Here is a 6,000-nt window from a genome sequence, read left to right on the forward strand (position 1 = left end):
TACTGCTGGGACGACTTTCATGAGGACATGGTAGATAACTTGGTGCATTTCTCTTCTGTTATCCTCTTAGCTCAAAACACCTTTATTCCGTCAACCAGTTCTTGTGTGTTTTGCGGATCTGCTTTCAATTCTAAGTAAAATTTCAGTTTGTGCCATAAGTTCTTGATGGGATTTAAATCCGGACTCTGTGGGGTGGTACGCCACCAGTTTATATCATTCTCCTTGAAGAAGGCCCTCACTCGTCTTGGCGTATGTTTGGGATCATTATCCTTCATAAATCTGTGGTCTGGTAGCGTCTGGTTGATGAATGGTAGAAGGGTTGCCTCCAGAATACAGCAGTATATCTCTGCATCCATTACCATAGAATATACAAACTTTAACTTTAATCAATTTACAGCAAATAAATATATGTACATACAAACATATAATTAATAGCTGATGGAAGACCTAACAACAGGAATGAACTTCCCTAAAGATAAAGGCCACCAGAAACTATATATATGAAATAGAGGACAAAAGTAAAGTATACATAATTACAGGCAATATCATAAAACAAGTATGGTAAAATGCTACATGTTAAAACTAAGTGCTAACTAAAATTAAGTAACAATCACTTTAAATCACTGCTATCAATAGCAAAACAGTAGCATCTTAGGTCATTTTTTAACATTGATGGTGATTCCCTTCTCCTAATAGATATAGGTAAATTATTCCAAAGACAAGCAACTCTGGGAAAAAAAGAAGACCTAAATAAATTTGTTCTTGCATCGTTAGTTTTAAAGGTTAGTTCAGTGTTCCTTAAATTATAGGGTTCATGCTCAGAATCATAAAACTGCAGGTACTTAGATATGTCAAGATCATAATAACTATGCAGACATTTGAATAAAAAAATTAAGTCTAGATAGATACGTCTAGAAGATAGTGACATCAAACCAGTCTTATTCAAACGTTCTTTGTAAGGAATCCTATTCCTGACCATGAGCTTCCCTTGCGAACTGAATTCCCAGTTTTCTGGGAATTCCTAGGAATTCCTAGGAATTCTCAAAAATTCCCAATTGTGCAAATGACCCTTGCAAACTGAATTCCCAGTTTTCTGGGAATTTCTGGGAATTCCTAGGAATTCCTAGGAATTCTCAAAAATTTCCAACTATGCAAATTAACTCTGATTTAAAAAGCTTGGAATTACTGGGAATTTCTGGGAAAGGAAAACTCCAGTTTTTTGAGGACTTGGAATCCCTAGGAATTCCTAGGAATTCCTAGGAATTCTCAGCATTACAAACTACCTATAATTTAAGAAGTGTGGAACTCTTGGGAATTTCTGGGAATTGAATTTGAGGCAATTTTAATACCCTGAGGTCCACATAAATTCTAAGAAATTCTCAATACCTTGAATGTGAAGGTTTTAAGAAAAAGAGTTATTTCAGAGGCTTAAAACTTTGGCTCAATAAAAGGTATGCTATACAAAACTTACCAAGAGATATACCTACATGTACATGTTTATAACTTAAAGATCATGAAATTTATTACTCAAACTAAGTTTTAGTAAATCTTTACATTAATATGGATTTTCTCATGAACCAGCTGTCAGTTGTGTTAAATGGAAATTGCCAACTTCCACAATAATTAACAATAATTACATTGTTATCTTACTTCCCTAACCTACATTACTGGTTGCCTTTGTTAGAAAACCTTGGAACAGTCAAGCTCAGTTGCCTCAAACGTTGTCAGAGACTTTTTGTTGACAATACTTTTAGTAGAAATTTCATGCCTTAGACAAACAAATTCAACACCTAATTAATCTTTCTTTTTTCATGATTGTTGTTGCTGCTTTTTTTTTCAGTTTTTTGCTCTATTTTCATGACTAATTGCTGTAATTTGTTTTGCTGTTGTTATTCTTACAAATCATTTTTGTAAGAGTTCCGATACTTGTGGATCATCCACACACTTTGCATGCAGACAAGACAGAGGTAGTCAATGTTCCCTTTGAGGAAAAACACCTTTTATATGACGTCTTCAATTTGCTTTATTTGAAACTCTGATCTGAAAATATTTCTCAACAAGACTTGTTAGTAGTGAGGAGTACCAACCAAGTTTCCTTTCATAACTTAATTTCTTAAATGTCCCAATCACTGAATCTCCCAAAAAACATTACATCTTTTTATTTTTGGTGCAAATTACAAGTCGTCCTTTATATAAAAATGTATAGTGCTAGTCACACTTCAATAATAACAGCTCTTAAGTTTACTTGTTGTTCTTCTCTGTCTGTCAGCTATCAACAAAATTGTTTTATACTTCGGGCAGTGCATAACTATTTGTGGACCAGAGTTCCAACGCACCTCTGTGATCGCATATAGCTACTTCTGTCTCTTGTACAAATGTTTCTCCTTTGTAAGACGCACTCTACCCTGTTGTCAATACTGCTTTAAGTTCAGTGGAAACGACTGACTGAGGAATCGAGATGGCGGTGTTGGAACGTGTTGCTGAACGCTTGCTACGGTCAAGCTTTGTAGATTTAGGTACTGGTACACTGGGATCATCTATGTATCTCTTATACTTCCGAATGTGGTATCCTTCTTTTATAAATATGAGGGTAAAAGACGATTTGTAGTCGCATTCAAAACTGTGATTGGCTTGTGTTATTTCTCACCTTTGCCATTAACACAACTCAAGTGAGTTTCGAGTCTTTGTTTCCGCGACAACTTTCGGCTACAAATTGTGCATTTGTAATATGATCGATTCTTGTCGATTATTTCTACATAGAGTGAGCTCACATCTTTATTTATATCACCAAGCTATCCATCTTCGAGAAGCAGAGAACCGGTCGGAGAAGTCAGAATAAAGTGGGGCGCTTCTCCTGACACTGCAATCGGCAAGCCAGCAGATTCACTTTGCTAGCTAATGACAAGTCCTAAGAGATCCACGTGATTATTCCCGTGATCGGAAACAAAGAAGACTCCATTTGGCGCTCATCTTTGAATGTACTTTTCAACGGTTGATCGCTTTTCACACAACTCAAGTGAGTTTCGAGTCTTTGTTTCCGCGACAACTTTTGGCTACAAATCGTGCATTTGTAATATGATCGATTCTTGTCGATTATTTCTACATAGAGTGAGCTCACATCTTTATTTATATCACCAAGCTATCCATCTTCGAGAAGCAGAGAACCGGTCGGAGAAGTCAGAATAAAGTGGGACGCTTCTCCTGACACTGCAATCGGCAAGCCAGCAGATTCACTTTGCTAGCTAATGACAAGTCCTAAAAGATCCACGTGATCATTTCCGTGATCGGAAACAAAGAAGACTCCATTTGGCGCTCATCTTTGAATGTACTTTTCATCGGTTGATCGCTTTTCTCAACTGTTTTGCTTAATATAACATCTCTAAAGATAGCTTTTATTGTGGTTCAATGGGAAAACGAGAATAGCGTGAGTGTTGTAAAAGAAAAGAAAGTCGTTGGCGCCGTGGAGTTAAAAGAAGGGACAACAGTTGACATATTGACTGGTACAAACAAGGGTCGAGTGGCCATCTGTAAACCTACGACTTTGAAAGTTTGTGGTAAGTAAAAATTGCGATATTCGTTACGTGATCAAAATCTTATAAAAGAATAGATGTAGCGGGTTGAATTAAGCTTACATAACGCTCGGCGCAACTGAAACTAGAATAATTCTGAGAATCGAATCAGTCACTTGCATGCCGCAGTTTCTTAATAATAATAATAATAATAATAATAATTTTATTTATATAGCGCTAAAATCCAATAATTGTCCAAAGCGCTACCTAATTACAAAATAAAATATAAAAAATATAAAATATAAAATATCTACAATATACAATATAATTCAAATATACCGTATATATTCGCCTATAAGCCGAGCGATTTTTCCAACAAATTAAACAGAGAACAGGTAAATTCTCGCCAAGGTAGGGGGTTCGGCTTATAGCCGAGTATTTTCGCCAAAAAAAAATTTACGGGTGCTTAACAAGATTCGAAATTCAATGTTTATTCGACTATAAGCCGAGCGATTATCAACAAACACAAATTTCCGAGATCACGAAAGGTAGGTACATGTAAATCATTGTTGGTCATCGATTCACTGATTCCGTAATCTCTAGCGATCTCGGAGTTGTTCTCGACGGCCTCTGCTTCAGCAACGACTTTTAGTTTGAACGCTAAGTTGTATGAAGAACGACGAACTTTCGGCATGATGATCGATTACGATAACTTTGAAAGAGAGCGATTGTTTGAGACAGGATTCTGAACTCAGGTGAATGTTTTGTTATGTCACGTATGGTTCTATTTATTTACATTAAATTCAACTTATCTGTGATTTGTTGTTACTTTCAATTAAACGACCAATAACAACTGAGTAAATTGGACTTAATGAATATGTTTATTCATAACCTACTTTTTGGTTGCATGTTTCCCGAGAGGGAAGCTCCTTTTGTTTTCGGTTTATGTTAATTCATCTCAGTTAACGACACGCGTGGAGTACTTTACAATTATTAGGTCTCGGCTTATAGCCGAATGTTTTGTGTTTATTTTTTATTTCAATGCAACAGCTGCTGACATGAAAAAGTTTAGGGTCTCGGCTTATAGCCGAGATCGGCTTATAGGCGAATAAATACGGTAGCCTAAGTTATCTACTATATAAATCAAAAACATCTCAAAACAAAAGGAATCTCATAACCTATATGCTAACTTAAATAAAAAAGTTTTAAGGGATTGCTTAAAAGTTGCCACTGAAGCACATTTCCTAATCTCTAGAGGTAAATCGTTCCACAATTTAGGTCCTGCAATAGAGAAAGCTCTGTCTCCATATGTTTTCAATCTGCTTCTTGGAACCACTAAATATTCTTTACATGAAGAACGCAATGACCTAGAGTATGTTTTAAAATTCAAAAGGTCAGAAATATAAGAAGGTGCAAGGCCATGAAGGGCCTTGTATACCAATAAAAGGACTTTAAAAGTTATTCTAAACTCAACTGGTAACCAATGAAGATTAATTAAAATAGGAGTTATATGAACATGCCTCGGTGTCAATGTGACAACACGAGCTGCAGCATTCTGAACTGCCTGTAGTCTAGCTAACAGATACTTAGGAAGGCCATGTAATAAGGAATTACAGTGATCAAGTTTCAAACTAATAAATGAATGGACTAAGATTTTACATGTATCTTAGCTTAAGTACTTGCGGATTTTAGCAATATTTCTCAAATGATAGAATGATGATTTACAAATGTTCTTAATGTGCTCCTCAAAACTAAATATGCTATCAAACTGAACCCCTAAATTACGAACAGAGTCACTAGGTGCAATGCACTCAGAACCAACAGTAATGTGACCGATGTCAGTCATGGGATGGAATCTGGAACTGATGACTACAAGGTCCGTTTTGGCCTGGTTTAGTTTAAGATAGTTTCTTATCATCCATTCATCAATGTCCCTCACACAGCATTCCACTCTCAACTTCACTTGTTGGATGTCATTCAAGCTGGTAGATTTAAAAGGTAATATATAATTGGGTGTCGTCAGCATATAGATGGTATGATAGTCCATGATCATTTATTATGTCCGCAATAGGTGATGTGTATAACAAATACAACAAAGGGCCCAGAACTGATCCCTGAGGGACACCACACTTCAATGCACGTTGTGAAGAATGACTATTCCCAACTTTAACAAACAGCCTACGTGAACACAGGTATGATTTCAGCCTCTTAAGCACAGTTCCTTGAAAACCAAAACAAGTAGACAGCCTTGTCACAAGAAGAGTATGGTCCACCGTATCAAACGCCGCCGACAGATCCAAAAGTACCAGTATGACCGACTCATTACGATCTAAAGCGCAAAGAATGTCATTTTGAACCCTCAGTAGAGCCGTTTCAGTGGAGTGAAATGACTTGTATGCGGATTGAAACGTTTCCGAAAGACCATTAGATGTAATATAGTCTGTAAGCTGGACACATACCGCTTTTTCCACAAGCTTGGACACAAACTTCA

Source organism: Pocillopora verrucosa, chromosome 7 (assembly GCF_036669915.1).
Source record: "Pocillopora verrucosa isolate sample1 chromosome 7, ASM3666991v2, whole genome shotgun sequence".
NCBI lineage: Eukaryota > Metazoa > Cnidaria > Anthozoa > Scleractinia > Pocilloporidae > Pocillopora > Pocillopora verrucosa.